Source organism: Crocodylus siamensis, chromosome 4 (genome assembly GCF_052110815.1).
Source record: "Crocodylus siamensis isolate JL-2025a chromosome 4, ASM5211081v1, whole genome shotgun sequence".
Taxonomy (NCBI): Eukaryota; Metazoa; Chordata; order Crocodylia; family Crocodylidae; genus Crocodylus; species Crocodylus siamensis.
The window spans coordinates 92,422,151-92,449,434 of NC_143398.1; the positions used below are offsets into that span (position 1 = coordinate 92,422,151).

Sequence of the window (27,284 nt, forward strand, 5' to 3'; positions counted from 1 at the left end):
AAGCTGTATGAATTTTAAATTGGGCATTTCAGTTTGAGGGGCTGAACACAGATGACAAATAATGGCTACTCACATTCTCATGTTTTAAGAAATGTCCCACATTTTGTGGTGAGGGAGATAAAATTTAAAAAATATATAGACCCATAGAATTCTTTTTACATTTTTCTTAAGCAAATAGCCTAAAACATCAGACTGTATTATAGAAACAATATCAAATGAAGCATTTTCCTAGTGGAAATGAACTGTTAATTTATTATTTGACTTGGCTTTTGGGGTTATTTTAATGGATTGTTTTCCTCAATGCATTTATTAAACTAGTTACTGTGTTCTGCTGGTAAAGTGCAGACAAATTTTGGAAATGGTGCACTTGTACTGCATCAGCAGAGAGCATGCATACTCTTCTGTCATTCATTATGTGCAAAGGGTTATTTATTTGTCAGTGAACTGCCTGCATGTGAATAATTGAATTTGAGTCTCTTGCAGCTGCTTGAAAAGTATAACAATTGCCCGCTGGAGATAAGTGAATCAATTCAGTTAAAGAATTACTCTCCAAATCCTACATTATCACTGAATAAAATAAGAATTTCTTTTCAGGCTCCGATTCCTTCAGATAAGTCTCTTCCAAAGTCTGGTTCCTATTCTTCTGGTCATTGTGGCTGCTCTTCTTCTTACATTCTTGAAGATTGAAATAACTAAATCAGCAGCCCTCCAAGGTTGAGAGCTGGCCAGCCAAGCTAAAGTGTTCAAGGAAGCAGATTGTTTCTGTGGCCCTAGATGCACATCATTCCATTAAGCCAGTGATTCTCAACAAGGGTGTAGTGAGATCCTTTTAAGGGTGACATACAGTATTAGCATGAGTAGTGTGCAAACACCCCCACATGATTCATGAGATTAAACTGAGAGATTTATATACATATTTCAAATGTATAGTGTCAAAAACATTGACCTGTTGTGGTCTCTGAGTTCTTTGTGATGGGAGAATTACTTTTATTTTTCCATAGTCAAGAACAAGTGAAAGCTAAGAACAGATATTTTCTGAGGGGTTCCTTGAGCCTAACAAAGTTGAGAACTACTGCAGTAGGCAAATCTATGGTCGTGGAGCACTCTGTTGGGTTCTTTGGATGCTTGGTAGATCAGTTTATGCCAGGCTGAGGCTTTCTTATTAGAATTTCTTATTAGAAGACCATGGATTTCCATTTGAAATCTCTGGCCGCATCCACATGTGGTATGATGTTTGGTTCCCCAGGGCCACTGCTAGTTGTCCCTGGGGAATGCCCATGCCAGTTACCCAGGGATGGTAGGGGAGGCTGGGGCCAGCACTGGGCTGGCCCCAGTAGCTTTACCTGGGGTCCTGGGGGTCTCCAGGGGCTGCAGCAGCAACGATACTGCAGCGCAGAGCCTGGCCAGCAGCCGCAGCACAGCTTCAGACTACCCAGCTCTGCTTTTGATCAGTGTGTGTGCCTCTCCTTTTTTTCCCCGCAGGTTTTTTTAACTCCAACTGAACGTGCAATATGTGGTGCTGCAGTCGTGTCTGTAGCGCGCCATACTTCACAACCATGCTCATCTGGCCACTACCTCTGTGTTTTATCTTATGAATCATGTATAGGTGTTTGGACACCTAAAAGCATTAACATCGCTTGACAACCTACAACACCCTTAGATGGATTTTGTGGCACTTCATGGTTCTGTTCTCTGATTGAGAATCATTGGTCTATCTTCTAGTAGATTTCACTAGAAGAAAAAGAGGAATGTGAGATATCATCTTAAAGGTAAAAAGTCACATGACACATTTTTGAAAACTAGAATCTATTCTTTACCCTGCCACAAACTTCTCTGCTGTTTTTTGAAAGTCCTTTTTACTCTTTAGAAGTGAGAAAAAATCAAGCATAAAGTGGGGATAATACTGTAGACTGGTGATCTGGTGAAGGACATTGGGAATCAAAAAAGGATGTTTATGTGTTTAATCAGAACATGTGCCGCTATTTTGCCTAATCACTAATTTCAATAAGCATCTGGAAATAAGAAACATTCCGGTGTATTTGCATGGTTTACAAGAACAGTTACCTTAAATTAACGTCAAGATTTTGAATTAAAAATGTTCACCGCTCACATGCTGCTTACAATCTGGATAACAGGGAGATTTAGCTCCATTATGGCTGGCTTGTTCAAGTATGTGGTATTTTTCCTGGCCATGGTCGAGTTGTTGTGGTTTACATTTTTCTATGTTTATTATTTTATCATAACGTTACTAACACTTAAATTGCAAGTGGCCTGTCAGGAACAAAGGGGCATTTTGTATTATATGGATTTACAGCTGGACTATTTTGAGAGAAAGACATAAGGGTTTTTGCTGTCCTTCATTGCTATAGTATGTGGGTATTCTCTTTGTTTTAAAGAGACTTGTTAATTTCATGTATCTATTGATTCTTAATAGTCTTTTTCTTATCTAGGCATTCACTACTCCACCGTTCTACTTTTTGTTTGGAAAAATTCTTAAATTCAAATGGAAAGGATTTTTTTTGGTATTATCTTTTATTGGACCAAGTGTATTGTTAGAAGTCTTGTTGAACAAGTTGTTGGGCATTAGGTCCTGAGGCAATAGTGATTACTCTTGGTTTTATTTTTTAAAAATACCATCTTAAAATGGGTTTTAAATTACTAAATCTAGACATGGGGAATTATTTCATCCTAAAGGGATTAGTCTGTGTCTTGAAAGATTTTCTATGTAGTTACATTGCAATATTAACTTTTGTTCACACGATATATATTTCAAAGTCACTGTTCTCAGCAATAGCAGGTTTTTGCAGACTGCTTCTGGCAAACAACTTCTAAATGTTGTAACTACATGATGTGACTTTTCTACAGGGGTTGAAACATTAATGAGCCACTAGGTCAGCAATTCTCAAGTAGGGTGCTATAAAATCCTTTCAATGATGCTGTGAGGTGCCATATATTATCAGCACTTGGATATACCAATGCCTATACATGATTCACAAGGTGATATACTCAGAAATTCAAATTGGAATTCACAGTGTCCAAAACATTCTGACCTGCTGTCGTCTTGAGTTCTTTGCAACAGAAGAATTGCTCTTTTGTTTTTCCATAGTAAAAAAAAATGTGAAATTAGTATTTGAAATGGGGTATCACTACAATTGGAAAGCTATCGAGGGATTCCTTGTGTCTAAAAGTGTTGAGAACCACTGTACTAAGTATTTAAAACAGCTAACACTGTTTGATTTGTTTTCTGGTTCTGTACAACAGTAGAAATTTTGGTTGCATTTCAGTAGCTTCATGTATTTTAAGGTCTGCACAATTTGTAGATTTGTGTATTACAGTGGAAATGCAAGACCAATTTGTGAATTAGTATTTATCAGGGTATTTTATGTGGTGCCTGGCAGTCTCTATGTAGATTAAAATTTGGTCCAATTAACAACACGATTAATTTAGGTAATTCAGTTGTGGTTTATTGGTCCTTTACCTTGGATATGTTTGAAAAGTTACAGTAAAAAACAAAACCCAGTATTTTATTGTTCCTGAAGTCTAAAAGAAAATACTTTATACATATCAAATCTGTTCATATCAGTTGTGCTTTTCATATGCTTCTAGTTTCAATGAAATGGCTGAAACACAATAAAAGACACTTATGGCCTAATAATGTTTTGCATTTTATCCTTCTTGTGGATAACCACAGTGAGAAACTTTAATTTTGGTGCTCTTCATTTATTTCATCTCCTCTCCTTTTCATTGCTCTTTCCCTCTACATTGCAAAATGTAGCCAGTAAAACCCTGCTTTCCGGCGACAGAATTAAAGTTTCTGTTTGCCATTTGGCAGAAGGCATGTGTAGACATTCCCTTGTCTTCTACTGCGTGTTTTAATCCATCAGTACCTTGTGCCTTCCCAGGGTGCACTTGTACTGCTGCTGCATGGGTGCTGCAGTGTCGCTGGCCAGAGCTGCAAAAAGTGACTAGTTAGGTAAACAGTGTGAGGGTTCGCTTGAAAGGTAGCTGTATTTTACAGCTGCGGCCCTTTTAGTTTTGGGTGATTTTTATCTAAATTATTCATGTGATGCATTTTGCCTTGTGAAATCATGTAACCACTTATTACATGAAAATTTGAAGAATCTTGTGGTCTTGGCCAAAACTTTTAAATTTGGCAAAATATAATGGCATACTGCACTTGATACTGTCACCATTTTGGGGAGGAAGTGGCTATAGTTGCTTTACAATTATGTCAAGATTAAATACTTACGTAATAGTAGTACATTTTTCCATTATTGTAATACTTGAGGTAAATTGAAGGATTCAGTGATTTATTAAGGTCTAATATCACCTGTTTCTACCAGAATTGCTCAGGATTGTGCAGGGAATTACTGGAAAAGTTGGGGATAGAGACCAAATTTGAGAACCATAGTTGCACTGAAGATGATGGTAAAACTCAAATTTTTTTTATTTAAACCAGATTTTTTTTATTTAATTGTTTTCTGATTTTTTTTTAAAGATTCTTTTTTAAAAAAGATACACTTATAGTTTTAATTTAAGATGTGTTAAAGCTCAAAGATATCACAGAATAGGGAATATAACTTCTAATTATATACTATTTGAGACAATATATTTATGTAACCTTTTTAGAAAAAAAATTATAAATAGTTCACAACAGACCATGGACTATATTAGGAGTCCAACCTTTTGAGGTTCCCAGAGGCTCCTCTAGTAAAGATTAAAGACAACCACTCTATTCAGTGGGACTCTGTGCTTAGTCTAGAACAGGGATCGGCAACCCCTGGCACACGAGGCTATTTTGCTTGGCATGCTGTGGCCAGCGACGGAGCCTGAGCTGCTCCCAGCAGGGTTTGCAGCATCCCAGCTTCCTGCTGGGGGCAGCCAGGGATCCCTACTGGCAGCAGCTCCCCAGAGCCGGGGCTGGCTGCAGCTAGGAGGCTCCAAACAGCTGTGCTGGGCTCTGGCATTAGCTCCACACTGACGTGCGCAGGCATGCCTTGGAGCGGGCAGTGGGGGAGGGTCCTGAGGCAGTGCAGCCCTCGTCATGGAGGTGATGAGCCTGGCGCAGCTGTTCGTAGCCAACCCGGGCTCTGGGCAGCTGCAGCAAACAGCAGGCAGAGTGCACACATGCAGCTGCCACCAGCACAGCTCCAGCATCAGCTCTGTGCTGGTGGCAGCTGCATGTGCACCTTGGGGTGGGCTATGCTGCCCCGCTGTCCACCCCGAGGTGCTGGGGCAGTCACCACCAGCAGGGAGCTGATGGCGGAGCTGTGCAGCCTGGCACAGCTGTTTGGAGCCTCCCGGCTGCAGCCAGCTCTGGCTCTGGGGAGCTGCTGGCAACCGGGATCCTAGGCTGCTCCCAGCAGGCTGCTGGGATGTTGCAAGCCCTGCTGGGAGCAGCCCGGGCTCCAGCAACTACCCAGAGCCGGGGTAGCTGCTGGCAGCCACAGAGCCTGGGCTGGGGGGGCAGGGGCTTTGGGTGGGGGAGTAAGGGGCAGTATGGCTGGGGGACCAGGGGCTTTGGGTGGGGGGTAAGGGCACTAGGGCTGGGGGATGGGGGATGGGCTTGGTGGGGGGGCAAGGGGCACAAACAGGGCATCCTGCCATGTACCCCTTTCCCTCATTTTGTTTTTCTGCCATGCTGGCACTCCGGCACCTTCCAAGGTAGGCACTGTGGTATTTTTCGGCACTCCAGCCAAAAAATGTTGCTTACCCCTGGTCTAGAAGATTCCCTTAAGCATCTCTGTGATGCTTAGTTTCAGTTCTCAAACTGTGGATTTGTGTCCGCAGAGATAACATCCTTGTTAACAGCAGTATATGGAGATGAGCGATAGTAGACCTGATTACGTGCTTATTAGCCCTATTGTCTCTGCAGGTTTGTGTACACAGAGTCAAGCCACTCTCTGAAAGTCCCAAGTTTCAAGGAGTAGAGGATTGTTGGGGGTGGAGTAGATCTGGGCAAGGAGGAGGAGTCTGGAGATACATGCAAGGATGGAGGGGGCAGTAGAAACAAAAGAGAAACATTTTGAGCAGAAGACTCCAGAAGTCTTGAGGGATAAGTATCTCAGTAAAGCTTCTACATTGATTTGAAATGTAGTGAGGGAATGGTATGGTAGAAAGTAAAAACCTATCATGGCAGCAGGCTTGTCAGGATGTAAAGGAGAGAAGAATTCAAAGATGAGAAGAAATCTAGAAGAAAGCCCTAAACTAATAACATACGTGTCCAGTGAACATTTGATGTCGTCTTAATAAATCGCAGCAAAATTATCCCCCAAAAAGCTACGATTTAATCTAGTGCAAGGGTTTTCAACTTTTTTAAAGGAGTGTACCCCTTCTGGTGGGTACCCCTCTTGGACTGTTACTCCTCTGGACAAGCGGCGGTGGGGGGGACAGCAGCCGGTGGCTGAGCTTCCAAAATACTTTTGGCACATTTCCCAGGTACACGGTGGTGGCGTGGACAAGCAGGGGTACTTGGAAAGCACATCACCATGTACTACGCCACATTTACCAAGTACATCCGCATCTCCACACTACCATGTACACTCTGGGGCCTTCCCAAGTAGCCCTGGTTGATGACCCCTGATCTAGTGAATTAGAGAGAGTTCACCTCTCAGTGACTTCACACGTATCTGCTTCAATTAGCTTTGGTAAATAAAATAACCAAATCATAATTCAGTTTTCTGATATAGCTTCAAAATTAATCTGCAAAAATATCAAAATAACTGCTTTAAAATATATGCTGGGTACTTTATAAAAATGAAACCTACATCTGTCTCAGAGTTGTGAATAATATGTATTACAGTTATATCAAACAACAAGTACACATTTTTTGTAGAAAATAGTGATTAAATAAAGGCTTCCTGACCAGTGATTTAAATTGTGTGATTATAATGCCATTATATTTGCCAAATTCACCCTGCAAAAATTCTTGTTGTTTTCATTAAGGCAGGTTATACCAGGACCTCCGGTATTCTGGACCATATTCATCTTTAATAGGCAACATTAAACATGGATATAAAGTCAGATCTTGAATAAATATTTGCTGCTTATAATTTGAGAGGTATTTGCAAATACTGAATGGCATATGCTTAGTATATCCCATTTGGTTCTGAATATAAGGCTTAATTCAAGTTCTTAAGTAGTGAGTGAAATAATATTTGGTTGCCCCTAAAGAAAGCAATTATTATGACTTAATGTTTTTTAAAAAATTAAGATTTTTTTTTTTAATTAAAAATTTCACTCTGGTCTTAAATGTTTGTACAGAAGTAATAGTTAATAAAAATTATATGCAGTTAAGTATATGACATTTATCTAAGTATTGTACCTCATTTTAAAGAATATTTTTTGAGCGTCTGTCAGATAATTTGGCCAGTGCAAGGCGGATGCATATCTTTCTCTCCAGTGTTATTTAACTAATACTTTAAATCTAAAACTGTGAAAATGCAATGTGAAAAAGATGATACAGGTTAGTATCTATATAAAATCTTATTGGTGAGTCAGGTGTTAATTTGGCACCAGTATGTAGGTCATTGACAACAGTAGCAACACCAGACTAGGGAATATAATTATGATTCAGAAAGTTAATTACTTTGCAGTGGAAAGTATTGCCCAATTCTTGGCTCTTGGCAAGGTGAAATGATATAAGGAGCAGGTTCTAGTGACATAAGATAGCATTATTAATAATTCAGAAGAAATTACCATGCAGCATTTCACTTCTTGTCTCTGCTGGAGAAAGATTAAAGAGCCATGGGCCTGCTTGCACCCACTGAGCCATTCAGCTGTATCAAGAACAGTGTTCTGTAATGGCTTGTGCAGACAATGTGAACCCAATGCTCTGTCCTTCCAGAGGTGGCTGATACAAGTATTCAGCTGTCACCCACAAAGTACAGAGCTTGTCTTGCCTTTCTCAGAACTGTTTGGGGCTGCTAGTTCCAAATAGCCTTTCTTACACTTGAACTGTACTAACCCAAGAGGGTGAGAGCTCCTTTGGGCTTCAAGCAGTGATTTGTGAAAGGGCCCCCAAAAGATCCACAATTTCCTGATGCACGGCTTTGTTTGGAACTTGCAGTCAACTCCCTACAGTAGGCAGAGAATGGTGGCAATGTTACTTACAGTAATCTTACTTGAATGCTTAAATGACTCCTCCTAATACCTTTTAAGAGACATTAGTTGTCTTTTAGTTGCTGTTTACTTATGTTCATACTCTGGTATATTGCCATTGATTGACACTAATTGCCATTATTTTAGTGTTTTTATTATGTACTAGTTCTGTGTTACTGACCTATCATTTATGTACTGACAGCTATTTTTCTACTTCATGGCTGTTTATTAATTCAAACGGGCAAAATGTCAGCTAAAATTCTGTATGACTTTTCACCATCCTACACTGTCCTTTTCATGTTGAAAAGCTTCAACACCTTTGTTTGGAGGGTTAACCCTTCTAGCAGGAAGTAAATGTGAAAGAGAAATTGTTCTGTAATATGCTATACTCAGTCCAAAGAAACTCTGCCTGTTTCTGAGTAGCCAGAATTGTTCACATTGTATGGCCAAAGTCTATAATCTGGTCTTTTTGTCGAGAGTTCAGGGTAGGGAACCAGATCAGCAAGTGTCAAGTGGCTGAAGAAAGATGCATCTAGGGGATCAGGTGTTCTTTGTAACAAAGAGTTGAAAGCGGGAGAAGGAAACAGTGACCAGTTGTGTGGGGAATCATTAATCTCAAAACATATGGCTCTTTAAAGACAGTCAGGGTTCTTTGAGTAGATGCGATATCTTTTATTAGACCAACTGAGTAGTTGGGGAAACATTTTTTGGCAAGCTTGTGGACTCAGTCATGCTTTGTCAGGCATGGGGAGTCTCTGCTGTTCTGAGATTCCCAGAAATGAAAGATGCTAGAAGTGTGGCAGGATGTCAGTGAAAATGTAAATAGGTAGAATTAGTAAGACAAAAGGTAAGGCAGAGAGGTGAAGCAGTAAATAGGTGGAACTAGAATGTGACTAGGTTGAGTTAGATAAAAGGTGGGGCAGAGAGGTGAAGCAGAGGTAGGCTGGGGAAGAGGGAGGGGGAAGAGAGCAGGGAAAAAAAAAGGATGAAGTGGAGACAGCGCATTGATAGAGAACAAGGTAGAAAAGCAGCTGTCAGGCAGGTACCTGGTGAATCAGATATCAGGCAGGTTGTGATGTGTCATAAAACCAATGTCTCTATTGAGTACATGATTTTTTGTACCCAGTAGAGTTATGAAGTGAAGTTCGTAGGCTCATCTACAGAAGGTGCTAGGTGGGTTCCCTTTGAGGATTAGAACTGAGAGATCAGAGAAGAAGTGACTGTCCTATGAGAAGTGTGCACCCACAGGTAGTGGGGTATTTTGTCTTTGATAGATTTTTGGTGTGTGTTCATTCTGGTGCACAGTTGTTGTTTGGTCTCTCCAACATATTTTCCCTCAGGGCACTGGATGAGATGTATATCATTTCTGGAGGTGTAGCTATATGATCCAGGAGTGGTGATGGTTCTGTTGTGGGGTGTAGTTATAGCGGAGGTGATGGAGGTATGTTGGCAGGTTTTGCATTTCTTGTCCTGACATGGTCTGGATCCATTTGTCAATGTGGTTTGATCATAGGGAGTTTGCTTCTGGTGATGAGTTTAGTTTCACTTGTTTGATGGCTAGGATGGGTAGTTCTGGGAAGATTTCTAAGAATTGGGTCATCTTCTAGGGTTGCAGTTGTCTGAGGATTTTCCATGTAGGTTCCAGGGAAGGGTGATATGTCATAACTAATGGTGTGCAATTTGTGAGGATTTTCTTTTTATATTGCAGTAAATCTTCATGTGGTATTCAGGTGGCTCTTTGAAAAGTGTGATTTATCTCTCTGGAGGAGTGTCCTTATTGGCTGAAGGCCCTTTTGAGATTAATGAAGTGGTGGTCACGGGTATTCTTCTCGTTGCAAATCTGATGGTATCGGAGAGCTTGGCTGTATATTACAGTTTTTTGGTGTGTTTGGGGTGATTCCTGGTTTTGTGTAGGTATACATGTTGGTGTGTGGGTTTCTTATATATGGTGGCTTGAATTTTACCATCTTGGATATTGATCTTGGTGTCCAAAAAGGAAATGCTGGTGTTAGAGTAGTCAAGTGATAGTCTGATGGAGGGGTGATGATTGTTGAATTCTTGGTGGAAACCTATCAGAGACTGCCATGTTCTGATCCAACTGGTAAAGATGTCATCTGTGCATCTCAGGTATATTAAGGGTTTGATGGATCTCTAAATGCAGTCTCTTAAAATTAAGACCAGGAAAGGAAGAAAGGTGCATTCGTCTGGTCTAATCTGTTTTTATACCCTTAAATAGGGAGAAGTTTTAATGTTAGCCTGCTTTTCATTGATAAAGAATGTCTTTGCATCATGTTAATAGTTTTGTTAAAATTCACCAACGTGTGTAAAACATCACTTTGGGTAGGTCCCTTATAACAAAATCCAGAGTTGGCTCTTACCTGGTAAGAAACTATATTCTTGAGAAGGTAGAGGGTATGAGGGTTTCTTCCCAAGCAGTTTCCCTGAATTGTGCTTGCACAGTGTGTTTTGCATTAGTCTCTGGCTAAAGAATGCCTTTATAATAGTATCTTGGATGAATCTGATATCTTTTATTCGACCAACTTAAATAGTTGGAAAAAAAAGTGGATATCAGATTCACCCAAAGAACCTTGTCTGCCTATGTCCTTAGACTAATGCGGCTACAACCTACACACCTTTATAATGGTATCTGAACTTCCTCTTCTTATCCCGTTGCTCCCAGGAAGGGAAAACGGGACCTTTGAATCTTTCACACTCAAGAAATTCTTGGCTGCTTTTAGGACCAAGGTATTCCCACCTCCATCCTAAAAAAATGAAGATTCTGTGAAGATTAGGCAAGAATGCTCTACTACTCTATATGCAAGCCTGTCTTTGTTTGGGTCTTTTCTGTTTTTAAACCCATTTCCTCACTTTGCTGCTACTTGTAACTTTCCAAAGCAGCAACATCAAACACTTCCACTGCTGCTGCAGAATTCTGAAGAACAGCGCTGGAACTGATGATCAGGCTCTTGGTTTTACTTTGCTGCTTTTTGCAAAGCTTTCAGAAGGATCAAAGGGTACTGGACTTGTCTGTAAACCTGTGAAGAAACATGACATTCATTTACATTCATTCCACATTTGAAAGGTCATTGAGAGCAGTTGCCTACTACTGTTGACAACCATGTCCTCTAATCCTATTCATTAACTTACCCAGCTCCTTATTAACATTAGGTAGTTTGTCCTCACTACTCCAGTTAGAAGGCTATTTCAGATTGTCATTCCTCTGATGGTTAGAAACATTCTTCCAGTGTCCAGACTAAATTTATTCATGGCCAGTTTATACCCATTTATTCTTGTGCCAGTATTGTCCTTTAGCTTAAATAGCTCTTTTCCTTCCCTGATATATTTAGAGAGAAGTTGTGTTCTCTCTTAGCCTTTTCGTTGTGCTAAAAAAGCCAAGCTTGTTGAGGGTGTACCTTCCTAAGCAAGCAACTTGGAATAGCCATAAACCACTGACTCCCTGACTTCCTAAGTGGACTAAGCTAAACCTCTGAAAGGCAATTTTAGCAAAGAGTAAGAGTATTTTAAGACTATTCTGTGTTTTTGTTTTTTTTTTAAGTTTACTTAATTTACAATAAGTTCTCTGTGTAGGTCAACCCTGAGTATCCTCCAGGAGAGCTGACTGTTCATTCACGGTCTCCCATGCTGCCTTCTCCTCATTATTCCTCTCTGTTACTGTCTATCCAAGTACATCATTTCCATTAGTTTCTTCCTCTTTATTCTTCTACCCCTTCTAGGTGGATTATTCATAGATTCAAGCCTGACTTTCTCAGAGTTTGACTCTTGCTTTTGGGAATAGCTCTATTTTCTTTTATTAATTTATGTAACGTGCCATACTGTCTTTTTTTTTCATGTTCTGCCCCTAACAATTCTACCATTCTTTGTTTCCTAAATTTACACTTGTGATGTTACCTTTTGATTCTTGCGTCTGGTTATTCCAAATTACTGTTGTTTCTTCCTGGATTACATCCTTTGATTTGACTGAATTTCTCAGTTTCCCCACTGTCAAAACCTTGAATTACGTCTCATTGCTTTCATGAGCTACTGTCCCCTTTTCCTAATCTACATTCTCAGTTCTCCTGTCTTCATTTCCAGTCTTTTAAAAAAAAAATCTTACTACTTAATATTCTTTCTTTCTTGCCAGACTGACCATGTCATCTTGCCTACCACACTGCCTTCTGACTTATTGTGAAGCTTTCTGTCTTGAACATGAAGTTTAACCCAATACAAGTTTGTATGGGGTTTTGTTTCCTTTGTTGTGCCCTTCGTCTTACCCTTAGCTATTAATCAGAACAGAAGCTGCTCCCCACCCCTTTCTTTTTAATGTTAGCAAAATTTGGAACAGCCCCCCCCCCAGCACGCACGCCCTTATACAACATAGGACCACCTTCAACATCACTTCAGTTAGCTTCAAGGAAAGAATTTTTCTGGATGTTTTATCTTTACTACCAACTGCATGTTTGGAATAGACTTAGACAAGCTTTCCTGTATTAAAGTAGCCTTCCTGAGACCCGGGGGAGGGTACTGTGATAGACTTAGACAAGCTTTCAGATATCTCAACTATACAGTTGGCTCAATAAGAGAAATCGTTGCCTCGCATATTTCCTGGATCATGATGGCTATAACACCAAGTCAGGTAGCTTTGTCACTAATAGAAGCTCTGATACTAGTTGTAACCTATTCCCATTCTCCCATTTAAAAAAAATTCTGATCAGCTGACCATCTGTATTGCATTAAGGGCAAAGTCTTTTTCCCCTTAATACAATAAAGTGCTATGTGCACTATTTGTTCTACCATGTATAGGGGTGTATATGTGAATCTGTGGCCATTTTCATATATTTTTATAGCATCAAATATTAAACTATCAGTGGGTGTGTCTACACATGTGCTTTAATGTACAGTATGCTGTTTTAGTGCACGTTAGAGCATCAAGGCAAAACCCACGCTAATATGCTAGTGCGCAGTAAAATAATGCTACTGTCCGTTGTGTCACTAAAAAAAAAAAAGTGTGTGCTTTTGCTGCTGTGTGGTAGGGCAGCCTAATGCTCACTTAGTACCTACATTATAGGTACTAAATTTAATGTTGTAGCAAAAGCTCATTAATGAACGTATAGACGCGCCCAATATAATTTTTTTACCAGTTGGAGATCTTCCATTAAAAAAACTAGGTGTAGCTATGTAAGTGAAGGAGTTAAGTAGAGGTTAGTAACTGATGGTGCTTCTTGGGTGTTAATATCTTTTAATTCTCAATTAACATTTTCAAGAAAAATGGCAATGAAATCCAATATACTATCTTTTAATATTAGCATTTTTCAAGACTTTATTTTTTCAAGAAAGAGCAAATTGAATAAGATAAAAATAGCATTAGTGGTTCCCTGCTCAACAGATGATACTTGAGATCAAACTACATTTGCTGTTGTCTGAGGTAAAAACAATAATAAAATGTCTCTCTCTTCCAAAAGCAGCTTGGGTTCTGCAGTGCTCTTTCTGCCAATTCTTTTCCAAGTCAGAGTCTGGGAAGAATCTTGAATATTCTCTTGAAGCTGGCTGGCATAATGCAACTTCCTCAGTTGCCAGAATCTTACCCCATACATCTGAAAGGCCTTCTCTCATCCCAAGGCAGCTATTGCCATCTTAGTTTCAGCCCAGAAGAGAAGCTGTTTTGCTCCTGCTTCTTTGTTTGCTCTTTGTTTTAAAAATATAGTGGTCACTACCGTAATGCTTCCAAAGCAACGTTAATTTCATGTGACCTGACTTACACATTCTGATTAAAGTAAGTTATACCAAGCCTTTCATTTAAAACCTAGATTGGATAATTTGAAAAACTTCAGTTATGTTAAATTAAAATGCTTGCTTCAGAAATGTTAGAGTAAAATGTTCACTGCTCATGCATCGATAAAAGCTATAGCTACTTATAGAATAAAATGACATTAAACTTTTTCATAATTTTATGAACAGCTCATATTTCTTGTCCTCTCTCTTCCTTTTGCATAAATCAGTGGCATTTTAAAATGCCTTTTAGAATATATCTCCCTCCATTTTTTTTTCTAGTTAAAAGCATGGTACTTTGTGGGAAAGCAGTGTATTTTGCTTTAGTATGCAAATTGAACATTCTTCAGTGGACTTCAGTGCTAGCATTCTCTGGGGAAATGTGGACGACATGCTTACAGCCATATAAAAGTATAGCCAAGTTAATTTTATGTAGGAAATGAAAATATGAAGTTGAATATACTTTTACAGGGAAATCCATTAAATCTATACAATTGTGTTTTGTGGAAAAGTGTAATTTATACTCGCATACATTTGAAATGGATTTTTATTTTAATGGTTTGCTACAAAAATATCAACATTTCCTTTTTTGGAAAATATGTTTTTGGGGATAATGGGTAGTTGGTACTTTTTTGTATCATTGCAATTATTTGTATTTAAAAATATTGTATATCGTGTGTTTGTTAATTCAGCCAAACCAAAAGACCATTCAGTTGCTGCTATTGATTTGCTATTGGTCACACCTGAAGACAGGAGGGTGATCCAGGCTGACCTTGACAGGCTCAGGAAATGGGCGGATGAGAACCTGATGGTGTTTAACGCTGAAAAATGCAAGGTTCTCCACCTTGGGAAGAAAAACCTGCAGAATCCTTATAGGCTCAACAGTGCTACGCTGGTCAGCACTATGGTTGAAAGGGACTTGGGAATCATGATTGACCACAAGATGAATATGAGTCTGCAGTGCGATACCGCTGCTAGTAAAGCAAGCAGAATGCTTGCTTGCATCCACTTACGCTTCTCAAGTAAATCCCAGGACGTCATCCTCCCATCTTACTCAGCTTTGGTGAGGCCGCAGCTGGAGTACTGCGTCCAGTTTTGGGCTCCACAATTCAAAAAGGATGTGGAGAAGCTTGAGAGGGCGCAGAGGAGAGCCATGTGCATGATCAGAGGTCAGGAAAGCAGACCTTACGAAGAGAGGCTGAGAGCCATGGGACTCTTCAGCCTGGAAAAGCGCAGGCTCAGGGGTGATCTGGTGGCCACATGCAAGTTCATCGGGGTGTTCACCAGCATCTGGGGGAACATTTGTTCACCAGAGCGCCCCAAGGGATGACAAGGTCAAACAGTCACAAACTCCTCCATGACCGTTTCAGGCTGGACATAAGAAAGAACTTCTTTATTGTCCAAGCCCCCAAGGTTTGGAATAGGTTGCTGCCAGAGGTGGTTCAAGCACCTATTCTGAACACCTTCAGGACACATCTGGATGTTTATCTTGCTGGGATCCTATGATGCCTGCTGACTTCGTTCCCCTGGGATCTTCTGAGGTCCCTTCCAGCCCTAATGTCTATGAAATCCATGATATCTACAGCTTTATTGGGAATTATTTTAAATCTTTGTAGTGCATATTTTAAAATGTAATCCCCTGAACAGGTTATCTTGTAATCTGACAGAACTTTTCAGTTAGTAGTAACTTTGTTCATCAGAAACAAAGTTACTACTAACTTTGCTGTATCAGAAAAGCATCCATGAGATGATTAGCATATGTAAATATACATTTAACCTGTTTAGCATATTATTTTCTGAAATGTTCTGTTGCATCATTATTTAAATACCATATTGTCTCACTTGTAACATGCCCTGGTTATATGCACATCCTGTTTTTGAAAGACAGCACAAACAGAAAAAAAGATCTTACCATAGGTAAATAATTGAATATTAGCAGTGAAAGGAATGGGCAAGGGGGGGATTCCTCTTAAACTTCCATGGCAGCATCAAGCTGTGTACAGCTGGAAGGGGAAACCACTCATGAAGACAGCCACTTGTTCCCTTTTCACCCCACTCTGTCTCCTTTACCTTCACCTTGCCCAGAAGTCTGGGGCTTTAGGTTGCTCTGTCTGCCTCATTTTCTCAAGCTATGGAGGCTCGGGACTTGAGGTTAGGCAAGCAGAGGCAGCTGCAGCTTGGCAGGGGTAGCTGCAGCTCCTTCTGCCAGCAAAGGGGGTGGGTTGGGTCCAGCTGAAGACTGACTTGGCATACACCAGGTCTGTAGGCCTGTGCCAGGTTGGACCTGGCTCATGGCTCCAGCCCCAGAGTGGCAGAGCTTGGGCCATGTGCCAGGTCCAGGGCTGTGTGCTGGGTCCAGGCATGGATGCCCCTGGATGCTAGCCTGATTCAGAACACAGGGCCATGTAATTTGGCAGCAGGGAAGCAGTGGCAGCTAGGGCTGTGCAAAGCTTTGGGCGCTTCAGAGGAGATTCAGCCCAAATCCAAATTGACTCTGGGGACAAATAAAAAGGTCTGAATCAATTTGAAGCTCTTCTTGCCAGGCCTCATCCCCTGCCTGCTCCCCTAGCCCCCTCGAGTACCCCCCATGGCTGCTCTGCCCACCCCAGCTCTCGGCCATTTAAAAAAAAGAAGCTCCCACACACCAGGCGATCCCTGCTGCCCCCCACTGTCCCATGCTGCATGGGGGGGCTGTCACGAGCCCCCCGACCCCACCCACTTTCTCAGCCCCCCCATGGCTGCCCTGCCTACCCGCCCCACCTCCGACCCTTTAAGAAAAACAAAAAAACCCTCCAGGTTCACCACCTCTTGCGTCAGTCTCGGGGCTTTGGGGGCTGTCTGCACAATCCCCCGTGCAGCACAGGACAGTGGGGATTGCTCCCCCCCACTGGGCAGGAACCAGTTAGCCAGGGCTTTTCCTTTAAAGGGCCAGATCTGGGGTGGGCAGGGTAGCCATGGGGTGGCTGGGGAAGCAGGTGGGGGTGAGGAGGCTCATGACAGAGCCCCCCATGTAGTGAGCAGCAGTGGGGAGCAGTGGGATTGCCCCCCCCGCCCCCCCCCCCCGGGCAGCAGCTAGTGAGTAGTGGACTTTTCTTTTTCGAAGTGCCGGGAGCTAGGGTGGGCGGGACAGCCATTGCTGAGGTTGGGAGAGCAGGCAGGGGATGGGCCTGGGTGTGATTTGGAGATTTGGCAGCATTGGAATCTCTGAATCAGATTCAGCCAAATCGAATCACTGTCCCCTGAATCGGCTGAATCCAAAGCGAGTACTAGCTGCTTCGCACAGGCCTAGTGGCAGCATTCTGCCACCACGTTTCTGGACCGCTGGGCATCTATACCTCTTGCATATAATGTCCACCCCAATTTCCCCTAGCTGGTTTTGGGAACAAATGTATGTGTTTTATGAAAGAAAAGGTGATTTGTTTTTGTAGGACTTTTTTATAACAGATAGTGCCTCATTGCTTATAGTTTTCTGTTCTGTCTGTTCATATTAACAAAAGGAGATGTACGCATATAATCTGGTCGTTTTGTGTCGCATGTGTTCTAAACTGGATTAATTCTTTATTCTTACTTTAAAACTAGCAGGTGACACGTGAGAGACGAGCTGGTTCAGAGAGGCATGAGCTTTCATAGGCAGCAACTTATTTCATCAGACATTAGCATCTGAAGAAATAGCTTTCTGCTTATGAAAGTTCATGCCTTTCAGAATCAGTTGGTCTCTAAGATTGCCCTACCTTCTGCCTGACTTCAGACGAATGCGACTAAACACATATTTTAATACTGGGTTGCTAATTGATGTAACTTCCTACAACTGGCAGTCTTTCCCTCTGTCAGTGTATACTTCTACCTTTATTCTCTTTGAAATACCTTGTCAAAACATGTCAGGATCGTTATTAAGACACTTTTGGTTTTCACCACTGCATTTTGATATGTATCTTGTCTTTGTGTGTTGTAAAAAATTTTAAGAATACTGTAGTATTTATTCATGTCAACTTACTAAATGCATCAGTTTTTTCTGTTGTTTTTAAAAATGTGTGGGCATGTATGTGTGCACATGAGGCCATGCACATGGAAGTGTTTGATTTGGGTGTGTTCTCTTACTAGATTGTAAGGTCCCTGCATTATGCTTAACCTCTGTTTCCTTTGTTACATGTGTTGTGTGGTCAGGGCTCTACTGCATTCTGCTGTGAACTACAAGAAGAACTAAAATTCCTAAGTAAAATGTGCACACACTTCTTACATTATTTGGCCAATGAAAATCCATTTAGAGTGTGTATTTTGTGTTTGCTGTTTTTTATCTTGGCTTCATATCCCACTCCAGTATTTCCAGGACTGCTTACCTGGACTAAAATTGTCTCTTTAGTTTATAAAGAAGGATTTATTGATAAGGCAAAATAAGACAGGCCTTCCAATTGAATTTTTGGTCTAAAAATTTGAACTTGCTGTTCTCAGGTTGAATAGGAATGATTCTGAATTGACTGCTACACTAGTTTTATTAGTGCAGTTAAATTAGGGGACCTGTACTTCTTGCCACATTCACAGCTTTCTGTTTGTCTTTGGAGAACTTTGCCTGAGTTCCTAAAACAGAATGTTTAACTACATACAATCGTTTAAATAGGAAAAGTTGAGTATTATTAAAACAGCTGTTCTGCGTGAAAACTTTAAATGTCCTCCATTCAATTCTCCCTCTTTTTGAGATCTTTTGAGAATTAGGTAGGATTTGTAACAAGCTGGCAGTCAGAAAACATGGGATACTATATGAAAGAAACTAAAAACGCTCTCTTTTTGGGTTTTTGTTTCTTAAAGTTTTAGCTTTGGTTTCTCAGGAGTTTTCTAATGTGGTTAGACTGGAAAGTATCCAATGTTCCGTACTATAAAGTGCCAAACTTTTATTTTTTTAAATTAAAAGCTAAATTGAATTGTTTGTGTACCTGACCCTTCCCCCCTTGTAATATGATTAGCATAACTGGAATTTAACAGCTAAACAATTTTCAAGAGATTTAAATAATTTTTACTTTAATTCTCTTTTTGCTCTTCTTTTTTTAATTTTAAGTCTGATGTTTTGTGTATGGATCTGTGAGTACCCCAGTTGTTTCAGCCTATTACACAAAGGCCAAACCCTTTATCCAGTTGTTCTCCACCTTGTTAGACTCAAGGCAGTCCTCAGAAAATGTCAGTTTTTTATCTTATTTTTTTTTGACTACTCAAAAATAAGAGTGTTATTCTGTTGCAAAGAACTCAGAAAGACCATGGCATGTCCGAATGGTTTCGATGCTGTGGATTCCTAGTTAGAATCTCTGGCTTTATCTTGTGAACCGTGTATGTGTTTGCATACCCGTCAGTGCTGATAGTGTGCAGTACCCTGCAACAGCCTTAGAAGGATCCATGACACCCTGGTTGAGAATCACTGCCCTAATGATTTGTACTTACTTCTTAAGTAATTTTTTTTTTAAATGTTTCCGTTGATTTTACTGGTGGATGTCCTGGGTATTTTCAGTTGCCTGATGCTGATAATTGAATACACTGGCTATACATAAATCTTCCAATTTTTTATAAAATTACCTTTACATACATAAACTGGAATGTTTTATTGATGGCAAAATGCTTCCATGAACATTTCCACTTTAAAAAAAATTGAATGGAAAGCATAATAAGAATTTATTGGAAGCTGTTAATTATCTTTGGAGGTCCCTAGCCTGTATTTCTAATAATGCTGTACACACAACATGTAATGTATTGATGTCTCAGGAAATAAGCAGGTACCATTTACAGCCACTGAGAAATAGGTTCTGTTGCATTTCCCTGTGATTAGGAGCTTTTGTGAAGCATTCTGTTTTTAGGGCTAATGCTGACAATTTGAGTTAGTTAAGTTCTGTAAGTGCCAACCTGTGGTTCTTCCATGAGAAGCATACAATTCAGTACGTGAATTTCTTAGTTTATTCCAAGAAGTCATTCAAAGGGACATTGTGAATCGCTCCCCATGATTTAGTGTTGGCATGGGGACAGAGTCTTTCATCCTATTGCATATTCTGTTAGCCGAGACCAGGCAACATGTTGGCATTTTAATAAAATATTTAAATGCCTTTTTACACCACTGGAAATAATTGCAGTATTCCTACTATATCATTAAATTAATAAAAACAAAAATAAATGGCAAATGCAGCTTCATACTAAGTGCATTTAAACTCTTGACCTGTCTGCCTATATATCCAAACACCTTGCATAAATTTGGAGGTAGCGTAGTGTAGTTTCACACATTTCTTTGAGGGTTTCTGCAGTTCCCCTGGCATTGTAGTATGGAGCCACTTTAAAAGTTATGCCCATTTGGGCACGAAAGGTACATGTAGGGGTGGTGATATTGCCATATCATTATTGCTTTACTTGTCACAATTCCTTCACTCCTGCTACTTAGAATAAATGGAGCTAGCCTTTGTGTCCTAATCAGTGTTTCTGCAACCATTACAATGTGATACTTACTACAAACTGAGTCTAAGATAAAATAACCAACAATGGGCTTGTCCTCTGAAAACTGACTCTTTCTGTTTTGGAGTTCTAAATATTCTTCTTCTAATGATGTTCATATCTAATGGTCTTGCTTTCTAAATAATTTTTCCCCTAATTGTCATCATTGTGAACTCAGAGTTGACAACAAAGGGTTCTTTCCTTCTTTCATCATTAATAAATTTATTTTTTAGGTCTTATTTAGGCTCTCAGTTATATTTATGCGAATCTGATGTTTTGGTCTTACACAACATAACTGATCGGAACTTTGTGATGAGTTCTTCTGATGACACTGGAAGAGTAGAATCTAGCTCAGCCTTTTATATCTCGCTATTCAGAATAGCTGGAGTAAAATACAATAACATTTTATTTTTGTCTCTGGGGTAAGCAGATGCGAGTTGGAATAAACAAAAAGCGCAGATGTGTTTAAATAAAATAGCACCATATTTATAGTCCTATCTTACAGAAGAGAACAGCAGTTGGAAGGAAGTAATACTGTGTTAGACGTAAAGTTAAATGACACTAAAAGTTTTTGTCTTATTGTAAGCCTAGATGAGGAGACATGTTGCTAACTCTTCAGTGCAAATAATAGTACTGTTTTGGGTAGGTAAGATTGTACGATTGATTAATTAATTTATTTGGGGGAGGAGCAGATTGTTTACTGTCTAAATTTACCTAGCTTATTAAATGAAAATCCAATAAAAAGCTTCATTTCTTTATAGATTTTTTTTTTAATCAGACAGATGTCCCTGCCAGGTGTTTCCTGTTCCTGTTTTAGAAAGTAATCTGTTGTGGATACAGTTGACACCGATCACTCTGTTAATTTAGGAACAAATATATCCAGATGATTGATTTTTTTATTAAGTTAATACAAATTATTATTTTATTATGTGATTGGATACATGTGTAGTGTGAAATTAAGTATTAAAGTAGTTGGCATGATTTGAGGTTCAGTGGAGCATGAGAAGGTGAACCATTCAGATCATGGAAAAGAAGATTAAGCAAACTAGATCAGGGAGCTTTGGAATATTTATTTTTCTTTTAATATCCTAGGCCAGTACTTAAGAGCGCATTTGAGGACTATTGTCAGTGATGTTCCCAGTCATATGGATCACTTTACATTTGATATCAACAAGTTGAAAGTTTTTGCCACTGCCTTTGGTACGTGATATGTCTGCTCTAGTCTGCTGTCTCCTGCCTCTAACCTTGTTAGCCCATCCTTCCTGGTCCACCAGTTTGTCAGAATTTCAGTCTTGTATGTTTTCTAATACAGCTCCATGTTCATGGTTTAATTTGTATTAAACTCATTTGCAAGACCTATCCTCTTGTCCACTTGTAAGTGAATGCTGAATTATATTTTCTTGTATGTATTATTTCTCTTATCCCTTTTTAGTTTGCTCCAGACTTAGAAAAAAAGCTTGCAAATCTGGAACAAGAGCTGACATGTTTGGAAAGCTCCTGACACATGCTACCAATAAATGTTAATAAAGTAGCATTCATACTACTCTACCTAAACTGAAAAGTAGCATAAATGTTACATGCACCTTGTATAAATATTACATGCAGTTTAGCAGTCTGAAATGCTATAGTTAGTACCCTGTGTCTGATCCAAAGCTATGCCTCCTTGGCTGGGAGGAATCGCAGTCAAGGGCTTCACTGCACCCACTGGTTGAGAGCTCTTGTCAGCTGAACCATCCTCCGGCTGGGATCTCCTTCAGCTGACTGGAGAGCTTGCTGGTTTAGAATCGGGACAGCAGCAATATAGCATGATGGGATCTGATGCTTGATCCCACACACACCTCTTGCCCATGCACGTGTGGCATAGCAGGAAGTGCGCATATGTGGATTGCACATCAGGTCCCATTGTGCCTTTAACAGCATATCTGCCCAGGGCAGCCTCAGTGACTTGGTTATTTTAAATATTGTTCCCAAAGCAATTTTTGCCAAGCATATATTAGCTGCAAATATTTTTTTTTTTTGAAATGAAGGACTTGAAGTATTCCTTTCAACCATTCCTTTATCACCATAAGATCTTGAGGGTTGTTTTTTGTTTTTTAATTATGAGTCTTAATCTTTTCAACACTCCATTTCATTCAACAGAACCTTATAGGCTAGAAACAGATGTCACCAAATGAAGCAGATTGGTGTGCTAGGATGTGTCCTGGCACAGCTGATTTGCTTTGTTGAGGAAAACACACATTATCCGTTTTTTCCGTCCGTTATGGGGCAACAGGCAACATGTTCTCTGCTTCCAGAAGTGTGCCCCCAGCAATCTCTGAAGCATGTTTCTGGAAGCGAGGGACCTCAACTTTCTCTGCCTCCAGAGATGCACCCTGGAGATCCTGGGGACATATCACTAGAAGTGGGGAAAGCTGGATAGGTTCTCCTGAAGGCTGAGGGGCCCAATCCTACACAGGAATTCCTGGACCAAGGTCCAAGCTTGCCTGCCTGGGGCAGTTGGAGAGTGCAGACAGCCTAGAGCTACAAATAGACATCTGCCACAATCAAGTGCCACAAATTGTCGCTACCTTTTGTTGAGACAATGTTTTTGGAACAACAAAGGGTATGGATGTCTATTTGCTTTCATAGTAACATAGAATCATAGAGAAGTCAGGCTGGAAGAGATGTCCAGCAGTCATCTAGTGTCCACCCCCTGCTTGAGGCAGGATCATCCCTATCCAAACCACCCTATACAAATCTATTGTCTAAGCCCTTGGTGAAGAAGCTTTTAGCAGTCAACCCTGACACAGTACAAGATTTAACATGCTTTGTACCTCCATAAGAAAACTTTATGGCTGCACAGAGTCAACTGCTTCCACCCACAGAATCCACGTAAGTGGTCTTATACTAAGGTCAAACTGTCCAGGTCTTGTTAACGCCATGAATTCATGTTAAGAGGTAAGATCACCTTGCTGTTTACCTATATTACCATGTGGAAGAGTGGCTCCATATTGTATTAGAAACCCAGGGAGAGAAAATGGTTTTGGTTTAGAAAAGAAGATCCTGGTATGAAAATGTTGAAAATCATTGATTTCACTCATATCTAAGCTCAGTTTCAAAATGATATAAAGTATAGTTTATTTCAGTGTGTACTATAGGCAGCTAAACTGGAGGGGGTCAGGGAAGAGACAAGAACTAGGTAGCGCAGTCTAGTTTTACATGCATATTTAATTGTGGATTAAGGGATGGGATTGATATTTTTCTTCCATTTTGAAAAAAGTGGTGTCCTGCAGTGTGTAAATTCAGCGGTGTGACTATATCTTTTCAGTAACATTATTTCTGAGCAAAATGTGAAAACAATCTTATACATCATTAGTCTGGAAATGATTCACAGGAAGTAGTGATTCCTTTTAAATTAGTGGTGCTTGTTTTAGTTCATATTGTCATATAGCTGGAACAAATGTCTCTGCCAGTTTTGCTTTGCTGTATCAGATAGTAGTTTGTCCTCATTCTGTCTACAAAAAAGTAGGCTTCCCATTAGTTAGATCCAAGTGTATGTTCCTTATATCTTCTGTGGTACTGTAAAACTGTTTGTTCAGTATAGATTTAAAATATTTTCTGCATTTTAAAAAATGGAACAGTCATATGTATTATACTCTGCTCTAAACTCAAAAATAAAAATGACAGTGCAGATTCTTCTCACAGCTGGCATGGGCTCAAGGGAAAAGATCAGCAGTCTTGTTGCATTTACTCATGGCTATTTGTTGCATATTGGAATATAATGTTAACTTAGTTTTCAGTTTAAGATTATCTATTGTTTCATGGACAAACAAGTGTTTACCTTTTAAAATTGGCAGAAAAGGGAAATGTCGAACGGCGGTAAAAAAAATCCCTGCAGGTGTTCTTTGGGCTGAGTGAATCTGGACTGTTCCTCAGTTCTTTTGTAAACTCTGAGATGCATATATTGTAGTATGCTTAGAACATGCATTTTTGCAGTTTTCTTTGAACCTTAACTTCCACATATCTAGGACTGCCTTACTTCACTTAATTTGTGCTTACATGAAAGTGTATTTGTTTTATGCATCAGGCCATACTTGTGGTTACTGCGTCTTACAGTGGCAAGAAGAACTAATAGTCCAGCTATGTAACTGGCAGGTCCTAGAACCTGGACAGACTGACACATACACCATTGTAACTTCTACAAGGATCAGGTTGTGTGCCAACGTAAATTACATACGGTTTAGTGAGGGACAGAAATGCAGCGTCTCGGGTAACTAACTACCCATAGTTCACACAATAGGTAGCTATTACTGTTCCTTCCTGCTAGGCAGCAGGATTGTCAGATACCCTATTTCTTTTAGTTACCCAGAGATGGGTGCAAATGGGTGAAACCTAAATTGGTGTAACTTAATGTTTGTACAGCTTTACTCCTGGTTATTTCTGAGGTAATTGTTCACTAGGTTAGGCAAAATGAATCTGGTTAGGGGCTTACATCACCTTTCCATTTGTTTTACACTAATGTAACGCTGATTACCCCATTTTGTCTGTTAGTTGCTTTACCCTGTCCTTTTGAGTTATTTTGAGGCGATGCATACTTTGTGACAAGGTGTACTAAGAAGAACATTGAGGCATCTCTTTAGATTCAAGATACTCCAAGGTTTAGCCTGCTAGCCTGGGGCTTCTCCAGCTGGGCTCAGCGTACTGTGGAGGGGCTGGCTGGGGTACGAGGGTGCTTCATACAGCACAGTGTCTATATGTGTTGTGGCAGAGTAAATAATTCCGCCATGGGATTGTACTTGTATCTGGTAGTAGTATCTTATGGCGGAGTTAATTAGTTTACTCCTTCCTAATAGTACCACATGTGTAGGCAATGACGTTTTACTGCAGAGCCAATTAGTCAACTCTGCAGTAAACGTCTCATGTAGATGCACCCTAATTGAGAATCATTGCTGAAGTATCAGAATGCTTATAGCCCACAATGATGAAGGCTCTTAATACCATTTCATAATTGTACTTACTTGGTAATACTTGTTTTCTATCAGATAAGACAGTATTGCTGTCTCAAAACTTTGTGCAGAAAATTCTTCATTAGGCACCCTGCTGTGAAGGCACACACTGCTCCTTGAAGGTTCTCAGTGTAATCGTAGTATTCCTAATGTCGTAATAGTTGATAATGAGAAAATGTTTCTTACAAGCTTCTGAAAACTGGGAAGATTAATTGGACCATCTTGCCTGTTCAAGCAAATTGTTTAGTGTAGTACTTTATCAGTTGGATATAGGTGTATATGTGCTGTTTAGCTGAAGGATTAAGGCACAATTTAGCCTGAGACATTCCTGTAAGAAGATATCTTTACTCTGTTGTTTGCTTAAGTGGAAGACTTTTCTGGCTGTCAGCAGGCATGTCTACACAAGATGTTTACTGCGGGACTAATTAGTCAGCTCCACAGTAAAGTCTCTGCGTTTATACATGTAGCCCTATTAGGCTGCAGTAAGCTAATAAACTCCACTGCAGGTTAGTATTTGTAAATACAAGTACTATCTTGCTGCAGTTTTTTATTGCACAACACGTGTAGATGCTGACAGGGCTGGCCTGGGGCACAAGGGTTTTTGAATGTGGGGGTGCCTGGCAGCCCCGCATTAGAGCACCCTGGTGCCCCAGCTAGTCCCTCTGTACCACATTGAGCCAGACTGACTTCCTTGGTCCCCTGCCAGCTGGAGCTGCTCTGACCCAGCTCAACATGCTGCAGTCTCAGGCATGTATTCAAACAATGTGCTTGGGAGCAATAAACTCCAGTGCAACTTGTGCCATACTTTATCGTTGCATGCTAATAATACGTGTAGACATGCCCTGCTTGTCTTAAAATATTACCCAGGTAGGATTTCTTTAGATCCATTTACAAGCTTTCTGTTATTTTGACAAGAGCACGTTTTGGGGAAATACAGACTTCAGACAGCATATTGGAGGAGAAGTGACCAAACTTTCTAAATCTCCTAGCTGCAAACCAAAATCCTGACGTGACTGAGACCCAGAGCGGACACAGCTTTTGAAATGAAACTTGCACAGGTGTTAGTGATCACTACACAGTGCTTCAGCTCATAATTTTCCTTTATGTTACTTTAAATAAATAATAAACAAGAATGCAAGAAAATAAAAATAGAAAATAATAAACAAAAGATGAAAATGTATTTAGTGAACTACTTCTCTTCCTTCAATAGTTTCACATAAACTGTCTGAATATGGCTGAAGAGCTCTAGTTTGGTTAGCGTGGACTAAAGACACAGACATCTAGTTGTTGGGTGGGGGGTTGTTTGGTTATTTTAAGAGAAGAAAAAAACGGGAGGGGAATTTAGGCTATTGTTTTGGAGAGCAAAAAAATTAAACACAGAAATGTGCATTTCCAGGCCTTTTTTTTTTTTTTTTAATGGAATGACCAGGGCTTTTTAATGGAATGAGTCCTAAATATTAAATATAAATGCCTTCAGTGAAACGTTCTCTGTTCTCATCTTTTTTCTAATTCACTTTCTCAAAATGAGAATTCTGCTCTCAAATAACAAGGACTAACAGCTGATACAGCAATATTTTGTCCACTTTTCCCCATCTGTTTGAAGTGCTCCAAGTAGCTTTGAAGCACTGTAAACAGTGAGGGTGGCAATATTAACAGCTGAAGAAGCATTTAAAAATGGCCAAAGAACTTCAATAATTACTATCCGGGGGTGGAGGGACACTGAAGAGCTTTTTTTTTTTTTTTGAAGACATCCCCATGGGCTAGAGGTGCAGAACAGGCAGACAGCAGTGAGTGCGCAGGACTTGAGGACCTCCAGAGGGTGAGAGGCATTTAGCAATTCCTGCTTTCCAGATCCATGACTGGAGAGCCCATACCATTGCGTGGGTTTATGGCCATTTTGAAGTGCTCATGGTAGTGGGGTGTAGTGCATATGTAAAATGTGCTCAATTTGAAGTGCTTTGGGATTTGGAGCAC

At 40.1% G+C, this 27,284-nt stretch overlaps 1 protein-coding gene across 3 annotated transcripts in view; it reads left to right on the forward strand.

Moving 5' to 3' along the window:
- CDK17 (cyclin dependent kinase 17) overlaps positions 1 to 27,284 on the forward strand; it is a 153,745-nt gene that overhangs the window by 44,507 nt on the left and 81,954 nt on the right. The gene's annotated exons all lie outside the window — the stretch shown is intronic.